General features: G+C 42.9%; 1 protein-coding gene across 3 annotated transcripts in view; it reads right to left on the bottom strand.

Moving 5' to 3' along the window:
• The window catches only part of LOC134351135 (annexin A4-like), a 113,264-nt gene extending 90,537 nt beyond the window's left edge, over positions 1–22,727 (bottom strand). Inside the window, exon 1 of one of the 3 annotated variants that reach the window (XM_063057240.1) lies at positions 22,623–22,727. The gene's annotated coding sequence lies outside the window, so the exon portion shown is untranslated. Of the gene's footprint in view, positions 1–11,447; positions 11,522–22,236; positions 22,356–22,622 lie in introns of those variants that run through there. The other 2 variants (XM_063057241.1, XM_063057243.1) reach the window with 2 other exon arrangements.
• Positions 22,728–22,935: the final 208 nt, after the last annotated feature.

The following is a 22,935-nucleotide window of genomic DNA, read 5'->3' as shown; positions in this document are numbered from 1 at the left end:
GGGCCCTGAATGGTGGTAAGGGAGGAAGTGTAAGGGCATGTGTAGCACTTGTTCCACTTACACGGATAAGTGCCAGGAGGGAGATCAGTGGGGAGGGATGGGGGGGACGAATGGACAAGGGAGTTGTGTAGGGAGCGATCCCAACGGAATGCAGAGAGAGGGGGTAGGGAAAGATGTGCTTAGTGGTGGGATCCCGTTGGAGGTGGCGGAAGTTACGGAGAATAATATGTTGGACCCGGAGGCTGGTGGGGTGGTAGGTGAGGACCAGGGGAACCCTATTCCTAGTGGGGTGGCGGGAGGATGGAGTGAGAGCAGATGTACGTGAAATGGGGGAGATGCGTTTAAGAGCAGAGTTGATAGTGGAGGAAGGGAAGCCCCTTTCTTTAAAAAAGGAAGACATCTCCCTCGTCCTAGAATGAAAAGCCTCATCCTGAGAGCAGATGCGGCGGAGACGGAGGAATTGCGAGAAGGGGATGGCGTTTTTGCAAGAGACAGGGTGAGAAGAGGAATAGTCCAGATAGCTGTGAGAGTCAGTAGGCTTATAGTAGACATCAGTGGATAAGCTGTCTCCAGAGACAGAGATCTAGAAAGGGGAGGGAGGTGTCGGAAATGAACCAGGTAAACTTGAGGGCAGGGTGAAAGTTGGAAGCAAAGTTAATAAAGTCAACGAGTTCTGCATGCGTGCAGGAAGCAGTGCCAATGGAGTCATCGATGTAGTGAAGGAAAAGTGGGGGACAGATACCAGAATAGGCACGGAACATAGATTGTTCCACAAACCCAACAAAAAGGCAGGCATAGCTAGGACCCATACGGGTGCCCATAGCTACACCTTTAGTTTGGAGGAAGTGGGAGGAGCCAAAGGAGAAATTATTAAGAGTAAGGACTAATTCCGCTAGACGGAGCAGAGTGGTGGTAGAGGGGAACTGATTAGGTCTGGAATCCAAAAAGAAGCGTAGAGCTTTGAGACCTTCCTGATGGGGGATGGAAGTATATAAGGACTGGACGTCCATGGTGAAAATAAAGCGGTGGGGGCCAGGGAACTTAAAATCATTGAAAAGTTTAAGAGCGTGAGAAGTGTCACGAACATAGGTAGGAAGGGATTGAACAAGGGGGGATAAAACAGTGTCGAGGTATGCAGAAATGAGTTCGGTGGGGCAGGAGCAAGCTGAGACAATAGGTCGGCCAGGACAGGCAGGTTTGTGGATCTTGGGTAGGAGGTAGAAACGGGAAGTGCGGGGTGTGGGAACTATAAGGTTGGTAGCAGTGGATGGGAGATCCCCTGAGCGGATCCTGGCACTGATGGAAAATACTCAGTTAGTTCATCTGCCATCTCCTTGTCCCTCTTTATTATTTCTCTGGCCTCATTTTCCAATGGTCCTGTATCCACCCATCTCTCTTTTTTTAAATATACACTTGGAAAAGCTTTTTCTATCCACCTTGAAATTGTTTGCAAGCTGCTTTCATTTTTCATCTTTTCCCTCCTAATGATTCTTTTAGTTGCGTTCTGTAGTTTTTTTTTAAAAAAGCTTTCAAACCCTTTATCTTCCCGCTAATTTTTGTATTGTTATATGCCTTCTCTTTTATTTTTACGTCAGCTTTGATTTCCTTTGTCAGCCATGGTTGTACTATTTTGCATATGAGTGTTTGTGTTTTTGGAATACATCCATCCTGCCCCTTCCTCACTTTTCCCAGAAACTCGTGCCATTACCCTGCTATCATCCCTACCAGCATCTTCTTCCAATTTACTTTGGCTAGCTCCTCTCTCATACCACTGTAATTTCCTTTACTCCACTGAAATCCTGCTGCATCATACTTTACTTTCTCCCTATCAAATTTCAAGATGAACTCAATCATATCATGATCACTGCCTCCTAAGGGTTCTTTTACCTTAAGCTCCCTAATCACCTCTGGTTCATTACATAACACCCAATACAGTATAGCTGATCCCCTAGCAGGATCAATGACAAACTGCTCTAAAAAGGCATCTCATAGTTAGTGAACAAATTCACTTCTGAGATCCATTACCAACCTGATTTTCCCAATCAACCTGCATGTTAAAGTCTCTCATGACTATCATAGTATTGCCCTTTTAATACACCTTTTCTGTTATCTATTGTAATCTGTGATCCACATCCTAGCTACTGTTTGCAGGCCTGTATATAACTGCCATCAGGGTCCTTTTACTCTTGCAGTTTTTTAACTCAACGCAAAGGATTCAACATCTTCTGATCCTATGGCACACCTTTCTACTGATTTGATGCAATTCTTCACCAGCAGAGCCACGCCACCCCCTCTGCCCACCTTCCTATCCCTCCGATATAATGTGTAACCTTGAACATTCAGCTCCCAACTACAACCATCCTTCAGCCATGATTCAGTGATGGTCACGACATCATACCCAACTTTATTTCTTTACTCCATGTATTGAGATATTACACTTCAAGTACAGTATTTGGTACCCTTTTTGATTCTGCATCCCTGATGCACTGATACTTACCCTGCTGGCTGCAATTGTATCCTATCATCTGCCTGCCTTTCCTGACAGTCTGGTTGCACAGTATCTTTGCTTTTTTTTTAAACCATCCCTTCTAACCCAAGTCCCTTCATTCTATAAAGACAAACAAGCAGTCCAAACCCCTATTTACTTACCCTACTCACTTCTGTTCCCACTTTTAGGGTGCTGATCTACTAAAATGCAATACCTTACACCAGTCTAGATTAGACTTCACTTCTCCACCCACATTTCAAACTGGTTTGTCCTGATTTCTTTATCGTCTTTAAAAGCTTTTTCTGATTTCAGAGGTTTTTTTCAGGTTGGTACGAAATTACACTTTATTGGTTACACAACCCTGGGAGATTCTATCTCAAAAGGCTTATATTAGATGGAAATGAGAAAATCTGCTGAAGCTGGAAATCAGAGCAACACACACAAAATGCTGGAGAAACTCAGCAGGCCAGGTAGCATCTGTGGAAAAAAGTACAGTCGACGTTTTAGGCTGAAGTATTTTGTGTGGCATTTTGTATGTTTTGCTTATACAAGATGGAAGTTTCCAATTCACTGCAGCAAAACATTAAAAAAAACATTAATCATTCTGCAGTGCTGAACATCTGCAGAATATTCAAAAATCCACAAGAGAAATGGAAAACTCACTTCTGCATTTTTTTAAAAAACCTATTTCTGGGATTTCAAAATAGGGAACTTGGTAAATTGCAAGTGGTAGTAATGACCCCCCCATCCCCAAAAATCATGACCTAATACACCTCAGGAATGCTACAGAGTGACCATCAACACGTCAACAGTGAAAATTAAGGAAACCACATATTCAGTTATTGCAGGAGATCATTGAAAAAAAAATCTCCACTACAAACTCACATAAGAGCAGGTTTACATTTCCTTTATCCTGATGGCTCACTTGTAAAACAAGGCCAACTCTTTCACACCTTGTAGATAATGGTTAGGCTAGATAATGCACTCAAGTCAATGTCATGCACTTTTAAGCTCAGCGATCTTTACTGTAAGTACTGAATTAGTCACCAGTCTAAAAAGCTACTATTGTCTACGTTAAGGTCATATTATCCAGGATCTGTGCTCTGTCAACAATAGATTCAAGAATTCTAACAGTTGGCTCCAAGCTTGTTCCAAAAGATAATAATTGATTTTCATTTCATTTTCCACTCTATCTCCATATTCAATTTCCCTGGAATGAGAAACCTATTCACTCAAGCCTCACATGTGCTCAAACACCAAGAAACCAGCCATCTGGGTCAATTACTAAATAAATTCCTCTTCGTCTTGGGTCTCAGTTGACAAACCGTTATTCTGAGACTTGGACCCCAGGTTTTAAAAGTCTCAAAGTAGAGGATATTTTCACTCAACAACTCAGAATTATTGAGCTATATGTCACAGAATTAGAGCTTTTGGCCCGAGTATGTCATTTGCAATCTTTGCCATATCTACTCATGTTTACAACAGGAATTCTGCAGATGCTGGAAATTCAAGCAACACACATCAAAGTTGCTGGTGAACGCAGCAGGCCAGGCAGCATCTATAGGAAGAGGCGCAGTCGACGTTTCAGGCCGAGACCCTTCGTCAGGACTAACTGAAGGAAGAGTGAGTAAGGGATTTGAAAGCTGGAGGGGGAGGGGGAGATGCAAAATGATAGGAGAAGACAGGAGGGGGAGGGATAGAGCCGAGAGCTGGACAGGTGATAGGCAAAAGGGGATACGAGAGGATCATGGGACAGGAGGTCCGGGAAGAAAGACGGGGGGGGGGTGACCCAGAGGATGGGCAAGAGGTATATTCAGAGGGACAGAGGGAGAAAAAGGAGAGTGAGAGGAAGAATGTGTGCATAAAAATGAGTAACAGCTGGGGTACGAGGGGGAGTTGGGGCCTAGCGGAAGTTAGAGAAGTCAATGTTCATGCCATCAGGTTGGAGGCTACCCAGACGGAATATAAGGTGTTGTTCCTCCAACCTGAGTGTGGCTTCATCTTTACAGTAGAGGAGGCCGTGGATAGACATGTCAGAATGGGAATGGGATGTGGAATTAAAATGTGTGGCCACTGGGAGATCCTGCTTTCTCTGGCAGACAGAGCGTAGATGTTCAGCAAAGCGGTCTCCCAGTCTACTCATGTTTCTCTGGTTTACAACACTCCACAGATCCCTGTCATTTTCTGTGCAAGACCTATCCTGGTTCAACTACCGAAAATTCATGGTTTCAAATTTGTCCAAGTTTAATTCCACAATCTCCTATGCTCCTACACTCCATGAAGTCCTTGTCTGTCCAACCTCTCCCTACAACTCAGTCTCTCAAATCCTGACAACAGCTTCATCTTTTTTTCTGCACTTTCTATGTGATACCACCCTTCTAAAAGCAAAATTTCCCAGGCATAGGCATTCCAATAGGCATTTTTGCCTATCCCAGGCTGAACTTTCACACCCCAAGAAACCAAGAGAAAAACCTTAGATTACATTCCTTGTGAGCAGATACATTACTTTTTAGGGGAGACCTCAGAACACCCAGCACTCCAGCCTTGGTCTCACTGAAGCCATATGCAAACTCATTGGCCTGCTTTCTTATACACTCTTATTGCTTTTGTTATGTACCCCGTAACTGGGTTGCCAAACCAGCAAGAAATGGATCACTCAGTTGGAGTCTGGATTACTAGAACTAAGAAAGTTTTATTAAAGAAACAAGCAACACAGTACTCTAATCAAAAGGATAATAAATGCAACAGTTCAGCAATGATAAACACACATGTACACAGAATTAAGATAACAGGATCAATCAAGCTCTATCGTTGTCTAGGGGTAAATGACCAGTTTCAAAGTGACACCAAGTTCAGTTCAATTTAGTTCAGTTCAGTTCGCAGACAGTGGGGGGAAGGAGAGAGAGAGCAAAACAAATGAATATTCAAAACGGCTTCCACACACAGACCTTCGCAGTCAGCTTTCGGGCGAGTCCTTTGTGATGTCATCTGAGGTCACCGACCGTGACCCCTCCGTTTCCAGATACGATCGTTTCTCTGCAGTGAACCCGGCACCCAGGCAAGGGTGGACACACACCAGGTTCCCGTCGATTGTGCCTTTCCACCCCTGTGCGTCTATGGCCTGGTCCCGCAACCGGCCTTCCAAAACTTCCCACCGACTTGTGAGTGACGCACCGCTTCCAGGGTCTCGTTACCTCGGGTGTCGTGTGTGTCTTGCCTTAGTGAACCTGTCCCTTTTTATCCCCCTGCTGGGGTATCGCCTGTCCATCACTTCAAACAGTTCAGGGTTCAAAGGGGGAGCCGATCTTGACAGCTCTCTCCTTCCGTTACTCTCTCCCGTCCCTTCATTAACATCTCCAAATGCTGCTCCACTGTTTTCCTTATCTCTCTCTCTCCTGAAGACAGGTGGCAGACCAACTGCTGATCCCACTGGTGCCAGCACAGGACAGCTAACATCTTAATCTATGTGTATTCTTGTCACACTTTGCAATGGACTTATGTGCACTTCACCATCCTGAATGCTTTCTCCATCTGCACTTTAATCTGATTTCTGGACAAAGGTATTGCAATCCCTTATATCAAAAATTGCACACTGTCTTTTAAAATATGTTCTCCCACCCAAAATCAATCTTCTCACATTATATTCCATCTTTAACCTTCTTCCCCATTTACTTCACCTAGGATAAATCATGGTGGGCAGGGGCTGCCTGCAGCAGCCGATATGTGTGAATCAGCATTAGTAGTATTCAGAAGGTACAGTGGTCTAGCCCCCGCAATTGGAAGCCAGACCACTGCAGAGGTGCGAGTTATTACAAATACAGTGAATAAAGCCAGGATTAGTCATAGGAACTATGATATTGTAGCCATTACAGAGATTTGGTTGAGAGAAGGCAAGAACTGGCAGGTCAACAGCCAAGAATTGAGATGTTTTGAATCTGTTAGTAGGGTTTGTAAAAGAGCTGATTCTTGAGGAGCACCACTGGGTCGGCCCTCCTGTCAGAAATAACAACCTTCCTTCACTACCCTCAGTCTCCTCAGCCAAGCCAATTCTGAATCCAATCAAGCAAGTCTCCATGGATTCCATGTGCTGTGGTGAATGAACCCTCTAACATGTCCTCTAACTACAGCTGAAACATTCTCCCTGATCGGTTGTGCAACCCTGCCCCTCCTCTCCAGCTCTTTTACAAACCTTCCTGTTCCGGGACGTAGAGCTTCCAGTCCTGTCCTTCTCTCAGCTAAATTTCTGTAATGGCTATATCAGTTCCATATACCAATCCTGGCTCTAAGTTTATCTATAACAGTTTGTGCACCAAGTAACATCATCATCATCATCATCATCATCATCATCAGGTGCCATGCCCAGTTTGAGCTTCGACTGCCATGGCCCACACACTCCTGTTTCGGGTCAAGTGGATCAATTCACTGGTATTCATTTCCAGTTCTCTGGCTGCTGTCTCCATCATCATTTGTCTTTGCCTTCATCTTGCTTTCTTCCCTTCAATCTTTCCCATAATTACCGTGCATTCTAACTCCTCTTTCCTAATCATGTCCAATGAAGTTACGTTGCCTTTTCATGATCTCATACATTATTCCTTTTTGTGTTTGCTCTGTTCATGACATCCTCATTAGATATTCATTTCATCCATGATATTCTTTGCATCCTCCTCAAAAACCACATCTCTGCTGCTACAATTCGTTTCCTCATGTTACTAGACATTGTCCAACATTCTGAGCCATATAACACAACTGGGTAAACGTAACATTTCAGTTCTCTGAGGTGGGTTGTCACGCCTAGTTCAGTATTGGTCAGTATACTCTTCATTCTCGTAAAGGTGACTTTTGCCATCCCTATTTTTCTTTTGATGTCCAAATCGCACTTGCCATCTGATGTCACCCAGCTTCCTAAGTAGCAAAAGTTCTGTACTTGTTTAATGTCTTCCCCATTTATTCTCAGCCTGCAAATAGGATTCTCCTTCTTTTTGGATATCACCATACATTCTGTCATTTTGCAATTGATAGGTAGACCCATTTTTGCACTTTCTTTATCAATTATATCAATTAAGTTTTGTAGTTCTTCCTCCATACTTGCAATTAACACAGTGTCATCTGCATATCTAAAATTATTGATGTTTTCATCACCAACTTTGATTCCCAAAATGTCTCTTATTTTTTGTAATATTGCTTCACTGTACACATTAAATAAATCAGGGGAGAAAACACACTCTTGTCTAACGCCCCTCTTGATTTTCGTAAACTGACTCACCTCTCCATCTATTCTTACAGCAGCAGTTTGTTCCCAGTACAGATTTCTGATTATGTGGAGGTCTTTTGAATCTAGATCTAAAGTTTTCTGTAATATTTCAATTAGGTTATTGTGCTTCAGTTTATCAAAAGTAACACCATGTTCAATAACCAGCCCTGCTTGTCCACATTTCAGCCTCGATATATTTTCTACCTTCTGCTCGATACCTCCTCTTACTGACTTACGACTCAGGTTCCAGTCCCTCAGTTAGTGCTGCTTTCTCCAGGGACAAAGTGTCAGAATATCATAGTCTTGAGGCAAAAGGTTAGTTTATTGTTAAATAAACCGACGTGTAATGAAATATTTTTTGTACATGAAGTTGGCAGAGAAAACAATACAGAGAATAAATAGAACATGACTATGATGAGTGTAAAACAGCAGAATGGTGCAAAGATTGAAATACATTCTGAATAGTGCAAAAAGAAATGCAAGTTTAATGAAAGTTTAAAGAAATCTGCAAGGCAAGATTTTGTTTTAAAAAAGAGGGGCAGGTGCCTGGATGGCACTGCTCAAGGAGGTGGTGGAAGTAGCTATCATAGTGACTTTTTAAATGACGTGTAGACAGACACGAAATGCAGGGATACAGACCATGTCAGGCAGTTTTGATTAGTTTAGACAACCATCATAGTCAGCACAGACACAGCAGGGTGAGTGGCCCTGTTTGGTGCTGCATTGTTCAATGCTCTAATATGCTCTTCAACCCTGGTACATTTTGCAACTACCTTTGCATCATAAGCAAATTTGGAACCTTTTCCCATCCAAGTTATTTACAGATGGCAAATAACTGAAGTTCATTGGAACTGATCTGTTAACTTGGTGTTTGCTGTACATTAACCAATCCTTCTTGTATTGCCCTCAGACCTACAAGTCCCAATTCTGTGTGACACTTTTAAAACATATATTTTAGTATGTAGATGCTATTGCTCTCCTCCTGATCAATGTGCTCATTACACATTTGTCTAACTCCATTTCATATTAGTGGCGATTCTGTCAAAACACAACAATATTCCATGTCCTCCCACCATGAGAATACACATTAGTACTTTGTTCTGATGTTAGACTGACCTGTCAAAAATTTGGCCTTTTCCCCTCTCTGCTTCCTACAACGTTTGGTGCTTTATAAATCAAAACAATTCAAACTCTGAAAGATCAAAACTAACTCATTATTTCTGTAGTAACAATTAGGTGGAATTCAGCAAGTTGAGCAGCATCTGAGGGTGGAAAGGAACTGTCAAAATTTGACCCGAATCAGTCACGTTTCAACTCACTGAGTTCCTCTAGCAAAGACTGTTGCTTCAGATTCTAGCATCTGCCATCGCTGTCTCTCTCATCTCTGTAATCACCATTTAAAGCTTTTGTTATTGGGACTAAGAGAATTTTTTTATTGGCATATCATCCCATTAATTTCACCAACATACTCATTAAAAAAGTTACTTTCTTTTAATCCTGTCCTCAAGAAGGGTCTTGGCCCAAAACATCGACTGTTCATTTCCATGGATGCTGCCGACCTGCTCGTTCTGCCAGCAGTTTAATTAATTAATCGATTTATTTATTCAGCGATACAGCACAGATTAGGTAGACCCTTCGATCCACACTGCCCCCAACAACTCCATAACCCTGATTAACCCTAGCTTAATCAGAAGACACTTTACAATGACCAATTAACCTACCTGGTACACCTTTGGACTGTGGGAGGAACCCGAACCCGGGGAAAACATAGAAACATAGTAGGTGCAGGAGTAGGCCATTCGGCCCTTCGAGCCTGCACCGCCATTCAGTATGATCATGGCTGATCATCCAACTCAGAACCCTGTACCAGCCTTCCCTCCATACCCCCGATCCCTTTAGCCACAAGGGCCATATCTAACTCAACCCACGCATTCCACAGGGAAGATGTACAGAGACTCCTTATAGACGGTACCAGAACTGAACTCTGAACTCCAGAATTCCCCAAGCTGTATCAGCTTCATGCTAATTGCTATGATACTATGGTGCCCATTTTGTGGGTGTTACTCTGGAATTCTAACATCTGCAGAATGTCTTATATTCATCTCTTTATTCACATCCTTTTATCCTCAACTCGTGGTTCCCTGCTTTTAGACCATAAGACATAGGAGCAGAATGAGTCCATCTGGCCCATCGACTCTGCTTCGCCATTCAATCATGGCCGATCCTTTTTTTCTATCTCCTCCTCAACCCCAGTTACCGGCCTTCTCCCCGTAACCTTTGATACCGTGTCCAAGCAAGAACCTATCAATCTCTGCCTTAAATACACCCAATGACCTGGCCTCCACAGCTGCATGTGGCAACAAATTCCACAAATTCACCACCTTTTGGCGAAAGAAATTTCTCCGCACCTCTGTTCTGAAAGAGCGCCCCTCTATCCTGAGGCTGTGCCCTCTTGTCCTAAACTCTCCCACCATGGGAAACATCCTTTCCACATCTACTCTGCCTAGGCCTTTCAACATTCAAAAGGTTTCAATGAGATCCCCCTTCATCATTCTGAATTCCAGCAAGTACAGTACAGACCCAGAGCCATGAAACATTCCTCGTATGATAACCCTTTCATTCCCAGAATCATCCTTGTGAACTTCCTCTGGACCCTCTCCAATGCCAGCACATCTTTTCTTAGATGAGGCCTCACCAGTGCCTTATAAAGCCTCAGCATCACATCCTTACTCTTGTATTCTAGACCTCTTGAAATGAATGCTAACATGGCATTTGCCTTCCTCACCACCAACTCAAGCTGCAAGTTAACCTTCAGGGTGTTCTGCACAAGGTCTCCCAAATCCTTCTGCATCTCAGATTCCTGGATTTTCTCCCCGATTAGAAAATAGTCTGCACATTTATTTTTACTTCCAAAGTGCATGACCATGCATTTTCCAACATTGTATTTCATTTGTCACTTTCTTGCCCATTCTCCTAATTTGTCTAAGTCCTTCTGTATCCTACACCTGTTTCCTCAACACTACCTGCCCCTCCACCAATCTTTGTATCATCTGCAAACTCGGCAACAAAGCCATCTATTCCATCATCTAAATAATTTATATACAGTATAAAAAGAAGTGGTCCCAACACTGACCCCTGCAGAACCCCAACAGTCACTGGCAGCTAATCAGAAAAGGATTCTTTTATTCCCATTCGCTGCCTCCTACCAATCGGCTAATGCTCTAACCCTGTTATCAACTTTCCTGTAATACCATGGGCTTCTCACTTGGTTAGCAGTCTTATGTGTGGCACTGTGTCAAAGGCCTTCTGAAAGTTCAAATATACAACATCCACTGTATCCCCTTTATCTATCCTACTTTTAATCTTCTCAAAGAATTCCATCAGGTTCATCAGGCAGGATTTTCCCTGATGGAAACCATGCTGACTTTGTACTATCTTGTCCTGTGTTACCAAGTATTCTTATCACCTCTTCCTTAATAATGGACTCTAATACCTTTCCAACCACTGAGGTCAGACTAACTAGTCTATAATTTCTTTTCTGCTGTCTTCCTCCTTTCTTAAAGGGTGGAGTAACATTTGCAATTTTCCAGTCCCCTGGCATCATGCCAGAGTCCAATTATTTTTGAAAGATCACTTCAAATAATCTCTTAACGCTACCTCTTTCAGAACTCTAGGGTGCAGTTTGTCTAGTACGGGTGACTTACATACCTTTAGGTCTTTCAGCTTTTTGAGCACCTTCTCTCTTGTAACAGTAACTGTACCCACTTCTCTTCCTTCACACACTACAACATCAGGCACACTGTTACTGCCTTCCACAGTGAAGACCGATGCAAATTTTTATTAACGACCTGGATGTTGGGGTAGAAGGGTGGGTTGGTAAGTTTGCAGACGACACAAAGGTTGGTGGTGTTGTAGATAGTGTAGAGGATTGTCAAAGATTGCAGAGAGACATTGATAGGATGCAGAAGTGGGCTGAGAAGTGGCAGATGGAGTTCAACCCGGAGAAGTGTGAGGTGGTACACTTTGGAAGGACAAACTCCAAGGCAGAGTACAAAGTAAATGGTAGGATACTTGGTAGTGTGGAGGAGCAGAAGGATCCGGGGGTACATGTCCACAGATCCCTGAAAGTTGCCTCACAGGTGGATAGGGTAGTTAAGAAAGCTTATGGGGTGTTAGCTTTCATAAGTCGAGGGATAGAGTTTAAGAGTTGCGATGTAATGATGCAGCTCTACAAAACTCTGGTTAGGCCACAATTGGAGTACTGTGTCCAGTTCTGGTCACCTCACTATAGGAAGGATATGGAAGCACTGGAAAAGGTGCAGAGGAGATTTACCAGGATTCTGCCTGGTTTAAAGAGTATGCATTATGATCAGAGATTAAGGGAGCTAGGGCTTTACTCTTTGGAGAGAAGGAGGATGAGAGGAGACATGATAGAGGTGTACAAGATAATAAAAGGAATAGATAGAGTGGACAGCCAGCGCCTCTTCCCCAGGGCACCACTGCTCAATACAAGAGGACATGGCTTTAAGGTAAGGGGTGGGAAGTTCAAGGGGGATATTAGAGGAAGGTTTTTTACTCAGAGAGTGGCTGGTGCGTGGAATGCACTGCCTGAGTCAGTGGTGGAGGCAGACACACTAGTGAAGTTTAAGAGACTACTGGACAGGTATATGGAGGAATTTAAGTTGGGGGCTTATATGGGAGGCAGGGTTTGAGGGTCGGCACAACATTGTGGGCCGAAAGGCCTGTACTGTGCTGTACTATTCTATGTTCTATGTTAAAATACTCAGTTCACCAGCCACCTTCTTGTCCCCGTTATTATTTCTCCTGCCTCATTTTCTAGTAGTCCTATATCCACTCTCATTTCTCTCTAATTTTTAACATACTTGAAAAAATTTTAACGATCCATTTTGATATTAATTGCTAGCTTACTTTCATATTTCATCTTTTCCCTTTTAATCATTTTTTTTAGTTGCTCTCTGTAGGTTTTTAAAAACTTCCCAATCCTCTATCCTCCTACTAATTTTTGCATTGTTGTATGCCCTTTCTTTTGATTTTACAATAGCCTTGACTTCCTTGTCAGCCACGGTTGTACTAATTTACCATTTGAGTACTTCTTCATTTTTAGAATACACATGTCCTGCCCCTTCCTCATTTTTCCCTAGAAACACACGCCATTACTGCTCTGCTGACATCCTGCCAGCAGCTCCTTCTAACTTACTTTGGCCAACTCCTCTCTCATACCACTGTAATTTCCCTTACTCCACTGAAATACTGCTTCATCAGACTTTACTTTCTCCCTATCAATTTTCAAGTTGAACACAGTCATATTGTGATCACTGGTTCCTAAAGGCTCTTTTACCTTAAGCTCCCTAATCGCCTCCAGTTCATTACATAACACCCAATCCAGTATAGCTGATCCCCTCGTGGGCTCAATGACAAACTGCTTTAAAAAGCTATCTCTTAGGCATTCAACAAACTCATTATTGAGATCCATTACCAACCTGATTTTCCCCAATTGACCTGAATGTTAAAATCTCCCATGACTACCATAACATTGCCCTTTTGACTTGCCTATTCTATTTAACCATATAACAATTACAGCATGGAAACAGGCCATCTTGGCCCTTCTAGCACGTGCCGAACTCTTACTCTCACCTAGTCCCACCGACCTGCACTCAGCCCATAACCCTCCATTCCTTTCCTGTCCATATAGCTGTCAAATTTAACTTTAAACGACAACATCGAACCTGCCTCACCACTTCTGCTGGAAGCTCGTTCCACACAGCTACCACTCTCTGAGTAAAGAAGTTCCCCCTCATGTTACCCCTAAACTTTTGCTCTAACTCTCAACTCATGTCCTCTTGTTTGAATCTCCCCCACTCTCAATTAAAAAAGCATATCCACGTCGACTCTATCTATCCCCCTCATAATTTTAAATACCTCTATCAAGTCCCCCCTCAATCTTCTACATTCCAAAGAATAAAGACCAAACTTGTTCAACTTTTCTCTGTAACTTAGGTGATGAAACCCAGGTAAAATTTTAGTAAACCTCCTCCGTACTCTCTCTATTTTGTTGACATCTTTCCTATAATTCGGTGACCAAAACTGTACACAATACAAATTTGGCCTCACCAATGCCTTGTACAATTTCAACATTACATCCCAACTCAATGCTCTGATTTCTTGTTGTAACCCGTGGTCCACCTCCCAGCCACTGCTGGGGATCCTCTAGAAAAACTGCCATCAACGTCCTTTTACCCTTGCAGTTTCCTAACTCAACCCACAAGGATTTAACATCTTCCGATCCTATGTCACATCTGTCTACTGATTTGAAGCCATTCTTTACTAGTAGAGCCCACACCACCCCCTCTGTCTACCTTCCTGTCCCTCCGATATAAGGATGAGTAACCTTGGACATTCAGCTCCCAACTACAACCATCCTTCAGCCACAATTCAGTGATGGCCACACCATCAAACCTGGCAATCTGTAATATTGTAACAAGATCATCCATCTTATTTCTTATACTATGTGCATTCAGATACAACACCTTGAGTACCGAATTTGCTATCCTTTCTGATTTTGCATCCCTAATAATTTGATACTCAGCCTGTTGTCTATAACTAAGTCCTATCACCTGCCTGCCCTTCCTGACAGTCTGACTGCATGCTGTCTTTACTTTTTTACCATCCATTCTATCCTGAGTTCCTTCACATTGGTTCCCAACCCCTGCCAAATTAGTTTAAACCCTCCAGATCTTTCACCATGAGATCAAGAAGATCATCAAGTAAAAGAGACAAAGCATTGGACAACTGATGGCATGGTTTATCTTTCCCTTCTCCTCATACAGCAGTGATTTTTGCTAAAGGTATTAACACAAGTCATAAACCTTGTCAGACAGGCATTTCATTCAATTTTTAAGAAGAGATTTTTTATTTCTTTGTTCCACACATTTTAAATGTGATCATTTCACTCCTGAACTCCAGCAGTCATTTGAAGTATACACATTATCCATGACCACATAGGTCTTCCTGGGTACTAACCATTTCCTCCCATGTCCCAAAGACCACAGGGGTTTCGGAGAGCAGAAAGGTAGCAGAGGAAGGCAGCCAGAAGATTAAGCACAATTGTCCATTTCCTAAGTGCCTTTTCGCTCAGCTTGTTTCTACACCAAAACAAACCCCCTCATTTCTAAAACAATCACATGACAAACCTCTTAAATGCACTCATTTATATCCATGCACCTTTCTGAAGGGTATTGTACATAAAAATATTGCAGCTGTATGAAAGTCAAAGGTCAACAAGAGACTCCCACTGTGCCTTCACAATTCTGTACGAATGCACAGCACCCCAAATAGAGGAGTGCAGTCAATACATGTTGGCCTATAAATAACAGACCTTATAAATGGTTCAGATGGTGGTAGCCTCAGTGTAATTCAAGATGTTACTGTGATTCACACAGAGTTCTATGTACTTTATTCAATTAGTGCAAATCATGGGATATAAACAATCACTTTGCAGTATGGTCAGTTGACAGGAAAGTAGCTTTTAGATTAGAAATGATTGATTCTTGTAGCAAGATCAACCATCATGGTTTTATAACATTTTGGACAGTCAGAATTTATCATCCCAACTAACTGAATAAAAATATTTAAAGTAATTTTTAATTTAGTTCTGGGATCTGGCATTGTTGGCAAGGCCAGTATTTATTCCACATTTCTTACCACCTTCAGGAAGCTTTTAGTTTTTAAATTGTTGTAATGTTTTTCTGGCAAAGGAATCCTGATGGTGCAGCTTTTCAAGCAGTTCCATAATTACACCAAGGGACAACCGGGATCCACAACACTTCTCCTAGTCAGGATAGTGAGTGAGTGGAATGGGAACTGACAGAAGGTGACATACAGTATACTGTAACCTTTCATCCACTGTTAAGGTCCTGCCATTAACAGTATAGGGTCCATTTACAGGTGATCTCCCAAAGGATAACTCACACTTGGCTGGATTCAACTCTATCTGCTATTTCTTTACCCAGATCTGCAATTAATCTATATCCCTCTGTATTCTTGGCAATTTTCTAACTATCCACAATGCCACCAAACTTCATATCATCTGCAAACTTACTGATCCACCCATCTATATTTTCATTTAAGTCATTATATGTTCCATGATCACATTAGGTACATCCTGGACCCTAAACAGTGGACACAAATTATGTTTGTGGTCGTCTATTGCTGTAGCCCAGGGGTCCCCAACCTTTTTTGCACTGCGGACCGGTTTAATATTGACAATATTCTTGCGGACCGGCTGACCGGGGGGGGGGGGGGGGGGGGGGAGGGGGGGTTAGGGTTGCCAACGGACAAGAGTAGCAGTCAAATACGTTGTGTTTACCCAGAGAAAGACTACAATGACCATGAAGCCTTGCGCGGGCACCAGTGCACTTGCCGATTTCTTTTTCCCCCGCAAATCATTTTTAGCGATTCTGTTCGGGGGGGGTGTTAATCACAACTGGATATAGGTGATAAGTCGCTAATACACTCAGTTTCGTTTCTAAAAGGGTTTATCTAACGAATTTAATATTAAACACACAGTGCATATTTTCCTCGCATGAATACAATGATAAGTCAATTGTCAGGGGAGGACAGGGGAGCTTGAAGTAAGTGTTGAACGAACTTCCAGTAGAAATGGCAGAAACAGGTTCGATATTATCATCTAAAGAAAAATTGGATAGGTATATGGACAGGAAAGGAACGGAGGGTTATGGGCTGAGTGCAGGTCGGTGGGACGAGGTGAGAGTAGCGTTCGGCACGGACTAGAAGGGCCGAGATGGCCTGTTTCCATGCTGTAATTGTTATAAGGTTATATAAGTAAGTCAATAGCATCATAACATTTTAAGTAACGTTTGGATATTAAACACACAGTGCATATTTTCCCCGTATGAACATATAAAATTATTGCAACACACCAATATCGCTGAATCAGTGGGAGCCCTGGGCTTGTTTCCCTGCAACAAGACTGTCCTATTGAGGGGTGATGGGAGACAGCGATACTCGAAGGGGGTTCCTTATGTCCAGTCTATTCCGCAATTTCGTTTTCGTTGCATTCATTGCAGAAAACTCCGCTTCGCAGAAATATGTTGGAAGCAACGTTTTCAGTGCTTTTGTGGCTATCTCAGGATATTGAGCCTTGACTTTGATCCGGAATGCCAGTAGAGGTGTTACGTCAAATATACTTTTCAGCCCGCTGTCATTTACAAGCTCGAGGAGTTGATCGCCTTCCCGTGCTGACATAAATGATGTGCGGGTACATGACCTCGCGTGCGTTCAAGCTCAACAGTGGCCGTGACAGGGAATGAGGAAAGGTGCAGCTGACTCATAGCGCCAAATCATATCGTTTCCTCACGGCCCGGTAGCACATGCTTTGCGGCCTGGTACCGGTCCGCGGCCCAGTGGTTGGGGACCGCTGGTTTAGACCATCCACATCAAGGTTCGATATGTTGTGCATTCAGAGATACTCTTCTGTACTCCACTCATGGTGATTTGAGTTACTGTTGCCTTCCTGTCAGCTTGAACTGTTTTGGTCTTTCTCCTCTAACCTCTCTCATTAACCAGGTGTTTTCACCCACAGACCTGCCGCTCACTGGATGCTCGTTATTCTTCGCACCATTCTCTATAAACTCTTGACTGTTGTTAGTGACAATCCCAGGAGATCAGCAGTTTCTGAGATACTCAAAGCATCCCATCTAGCACTAACAATCATTCCATTGTCAAAGCCACTTAGATCAAATTTCTTCTCCATTCTGACGTTCAGTGTGAACAACAAACAACTAAACCTCTTGACCATGTCTACGTGCTTTTATGCATTAAGCTCTGCCACGATTGGCTGGTTATTTACATTAACGAGCAGGTGTACAGATGTACAGAACTGTGCAAATGTCTAAGACACATATATATAGCTAGGGTGCCTAAGAAATGTGCACAGTACTGCATTTGTTAACATGAATGGGATGGGAAATGCCAGAGAGTAGTGGTGAATAACTGTTTGTCAGGTTGGAGGCCAGTGACTAGTGGTGTGCCTCAGGGATCAGCACTGGGTCCAATGTTGTTTGTCATATACATTAATGATCTGGATGATGGGGTGGTAAATTGGATTAATAAGTATGCAGATGATACTAAGATAGGTGGTGGTGTGGATGATGAGGTAGGTTTTCAAAACTTGCACAGAGATTTAGGCCAGTTAGGAGAGTGGGCTGAAAGATGGCAGCTGGAGTTTAATGCTGATAAGTGTGAGGTGCTACATTTTGGTAGGACTAATCAAAATAGGACATACATGGTCAATGGTAGGGCATTGAAGAATGCAGTAGAACAGAGGGATCTAGCAATAATGGTGCATAATCCCTGAAGGTGGAATCTCATATGGATAGGGTGGTGAAGAAAGCTTTTGGTATGCTGGCCTTTATAAATCAGAGCATTGAGTATAGGAGTTGGGATGAGTATAGGATGTAATGTTGAAATTGTACAAAGGCACTGGAGAGGCCAAATTTGGAGTATTGTGTACAGTTCTGGTCACCGAATTATAGGAAAGATGTCAACAAAATAGAGAGCGTATAGAGGAGATTTACCAGAATGTTACCTGGGTTTTAGCACCTAAGTTACAGAGAAAGGTTGAACAAGTTGGGTCTTTATTCTTTGGAGCGTAGAAGGTTGAGGGGGGACTTGATAGAGGTATTTAAAATTATGAGGGGGATAGATAGAGTTGACGTGGATAGGCTTTTTCCATTGAGAGTAGGGGAGATTCAAACAAGAGGACATGGGTTGAGAGTTAAGGGGCAAAAGTTTAGGGGTAACACAAGGGGGAACTTCTTTACTCTGCGAGTAGTAGCTGTGTGGAATGAGCTTCCAGTAGAAGTGGTAGAGGCAGGTTCGATTTTGTCATTTAAAAAAAAATTAGATAGGTATATGGACAGGAAAGGAATGGGGGGTTATAGGCTGAGTGCAGGTAGATGGGACTAGGTGAAAGTAAGCGTTCGGCACGGACTAGAAGGGCCTGTTTCCGTGCTGTAATTGTTATATGGTTATATGAAGTTACAGCGAGTTTGTAAATCTGGTGGGAGCAAAGGATAATGGGAACGGTGAGGATGGAATGCTGCGGGGGTGGTGTGGGATAGGAGGCAGAGAAGGAATGCTAGGGGTGGGGAATGGTGTGGGTGCAGAAACACCCAGCCCTGAGACACCAGGCAAATAACATCTTACAGAATGACTCTCTGGTGCTTCCCATTCTTTCTCCTCTCCCTGCCCTCTTCCCACTCTCAGTCCATAATACACACCGATATCAGAGTCAAGTTTATCATCACTCACTTGTGTGATATATAGACACCTAATAAAGTAGCCACTGAGTATATATCACAAACAAAGGTCATAGTACAGATCCCTTCAGAATACCACGTCACACACCTTCAGCCAGATTAGTCCCATTGACCACTACCTCCATTCTTCTATGGGCAAGCCAATTCCAAATCCAAATGGTCATATCACCATGGACCCCATGCACCTCAATCTTCAGGATGAGCCTACCATGAGGAACCTTGTCAAATGCCTTGCAAAGATCCATGTAGACAACATCCACAGCTCTACCTTCATCAAGAAATTTAATTTTCATATGATTTCCTTGCACAAAGTCATGCTAACTCCCAAATTTAGCCATATGTTGGTCCCCAAGTACCCTCTCTAATAGTTTCCCTACCTCTGACACAAGACCAGGATTATCCTCATTTTCATTTTTAAGCAACAGAACAAAGATCTTGATCAAGCCCTTGGGACTTTGCCTCCACAATGTTCTTTATAGGATGACACTAACTCTTCCTCAACCTTATACTAGCTCTCTCCACTATCCTCCGCTTACTTTTCCATGGTCAATACTGATAAAGTACTCAGCCACTCACCCAGATCCTTCACCTCCAAGCACATGATTCCCCTTTATACAGGATCACGTAATCGTAATAATAATTACAATCCTTTATTATTAGTTGAGGCATTGAGTTCAGAGTTAGGAAGGTGCTACTTTACAAAGCTCTGGTTAGGCTACGTTTGGGCTACTGCATTCAATTATGGTCACCCCATTATAGTAATAATACTGAGACTTCAGAGTGAGCACAGCAGTAGTTCACCAGGATGTTGCCTGGAGTAAGAGGGTATGTGCTGTAAGGAGAGGTTGGGCAAACTTGGGTTGTTTTTATGGAACAATAGAGACTGAGGGGTGATTGTAAGATTACACATAACATTACAGCACAGTACAGGTCCTTTGCCCATCATGTTGTGTCTGTTGAAGTGTCTCTTAAATGTCCCGACTGCATTTGCCTCAGCCACCACAGTTGGCAGGGCATTTGATGCACCTGCTATTCTCTGTGTGAAAAAAAAACATACTGATGATATTCCCCCCCCCCATACCTTCCTTCATTCACCTTAAAATTATGCCCCCTCACATTAACTCTTTCCACCCTGAGAAAAAGTCTCTGGTTATCTGCTCAATCTTTGCCTCTTGTACACCTCCATCAAGTCACCTCTCTCCTTTGCTCCAAAAATCCCTCTATCACTCAACCTATCCTCACAAGACACACCTTCAAATCCAGGCAGCCTCCTGGAAAATCTCATCTGCACCCTCTCTAAAGGTTCCACATCCTTCCTATAATGAGGTTTTCTAGAGCTACAACATTACCTTGTGGTTCTTGAACTCAATCCCCTGATTAATGACGGCCAACACACCATTCACCTTCTTAACCACCTTATCAACTTGTGTGGAAACTTCGAGGGATCTATGGACACGAACCCCAAGAACCCTTTGTACTTCCACATTATGAGAGACAGAGATAGAGCAGATAGACGGTTATCTTTTTCCCCCAGTGTGGAAATGTGTTACACCAGAAAGTATGATTTAAGGTGAGAAGTGGCAAGTTCAAAGGAACGGCAGGGCAAGTTCACTCTCCCCCCACTGCCCCCGAGAATGGTGGGTGTTTGGAACAGACTGTCAAAAGTGGTAGAGGAGGCAGATTCAATAGAGGGGATTGAGTGGCTCCTAGGAAGGTGGATGAATATGCATGAATATGTGTGTTATTTTTAAATTGATTCTTTTGTATTTCTTTGTTCTACTTTGCACTTTCTGAGGAAGCTTAAACAAGCATCACTCCCCACTAACATCTTAACTACATTCTACAGAGGCGTGGTTGAGAGTGTGCTGACCTTTAGTATCACAACCTGGTACTCCAGATGCAGTGCTGTCGACAAAAAAGCCTTGCAGAGGGTGGTTAGGGGAGCAGAGAAGGTTATTGGGGTCTCCCTACCTTCTGTCCGAGACCTCTTTCAGAGTCGATGCCTCCAGAAGACACGGTACATCATTAAAGACCCCTCACACCCTCTCCATGAACTGTTTGTTCTTCTGCCATCAGGCAAACGTTACAGGAGCATCAAAACTAAAACCACAAGGCTACTAACCAGCTTCCTCCCACAGGCAGTCAGACTGCTAAATAGCTGCTCCACCTGACTCTACTTTGGACACTTTTAACTCGCACTGGACACATATAACTGATTTTAACTGACATGTTGCTGTTGTGTTTTACTATTTATTGTTATGTTTATTATTTAGTGTTGTGTTTGTTATGTTATGATTGCACTGCCCCTGAGAAACACTGTCTCATTCTGCCCTGCACAGCTGATGTATGGTTAGAATGACAAAGTTTTTTGAATCTTGAATCTTGAATGCCCACACGACAATGAATCTCAGGGTTGTTGGTATATACATAGTTTGATAATAAATTTACTTCAAACTTTGAAAATGGAGGGATAGGGACATTGTGTAGAGAGCAGGGATTAGTTTTGTTATTCCAGCACATGGTAGGCCACAAGGCTTGCGTCTCTGCAGCACACACTCGAGAATTTAGCAGGCCAGGCAGCATCTATGCAAAAAGCGTAGAGCCGACGTTTTGGGCTGAGATCCTTCAACTGGACACTGCCAAAAGGTCTCAGACAGAAAAATGAACTGTGTCCTACTGAAGGGTCTCCACCGGAAACATCGACTGTACTCTTTTCCACAGATGCTGCCTGGCCTGCTGAGTTCCTCCAGCATTTTGTGTGTGCTGCCTGGATTTCCAGCATCTGCAGATTTTCTCCTGTTTGTGTTTTAGGTTTATGGGTTTACTCTGTTTTGTACTGTTCCACATAAAGCATTCTAAAATGCAGGGACAATCTGATCCCAACTTTAACTGGAAAATTCAGGAAGCAGGCGGAAAAACACACACACAATGTAATCAGATCTTCGAATTTAGCTGTACACATTTCATTCACCATTCCCCTGCGTGTTTATTTTTTTAAAGAATCATTCTGTAATCGTTGGGAAATGAAGAGCAGGGGACCCTCAGTCTAGGGACTGAAGCCCATTACCTGGGCGACAGGTAAAATCAACTGGCCTCAACGGGAAAGCAAACATTAAATTAACCCAGTAAGAAATTACCATTTATTCCAAATTCCGAAAAGATAAGGATTTTTTCCAGAAATATTTATATCCATCCATATTTCAGATTTGTTCCAAAGTTATCTACTTTTTCCGTAGGAGGACCTGGTCCCTTCAGTCAACGCGGTGACACGTCCTGGCTTGTAAGCGAGTGGATGCGAGTCGGACCAAAAACTTAGAATAGACACGACTCGCCAGTGACTGAAGTAAGTAAACTCTGTGAAACCAACTGAAAGAGTTGCTTGTCACTGAAATGCACCCAGTTACCCACCCGAATCGACAGTGTAAACTTCCCGATCAACTTTTAAACACGAGTGAGCAGAATAGCTTACTGTGCTACCTCAGTACCGCTTAATAACTTTAATGTCTAAAAAGTGAAATCTTACCTTCGTGGATGTAAAATCTTTGTAAATATTTCTAAATGAAAATGGCTGCCTACTTTTTATATGCAAAGTCTGGGCGGGGACATCTCCGTGGAGCCAACGAGCAAGCTGTGCGTGACAGGAAAAATCAGCACACACATTGAGCGTATGTTGGTCCCTTAAACCAATTGTAACGTAAACTGTATTCTGTATAAAGTAATTTGTGTAAAAGTCGCGGGAATCAAAAGGGGAGAACAGACTGAAACATTATTTTATCCTTAGAGGAGAGCATTTGCCAGGTTCTGGGAAGAAGTCGCCTGTGAGGTGGGATTGCCAA

This window comes from Mobula hypostoma, chromosome 8 (genome assembly GCF_963921235.1).
Source record: "Mobula hypostoma chromosome 8, sMobHyp1.1, whole genome shotgun sequence".
Classification (NCBI taxonomy): Eukaryota; Metazoa; Chordata; class Chondrichthyes; order Myliobatiformes; family Myliobatidae; genus Mobula; species Mobula hypostoma.
The sequence above is the reverse complement of the archived record's forward strand: the minus strand, read 5'-3'. Positions and strand labels throughout refer to the sequence as shown.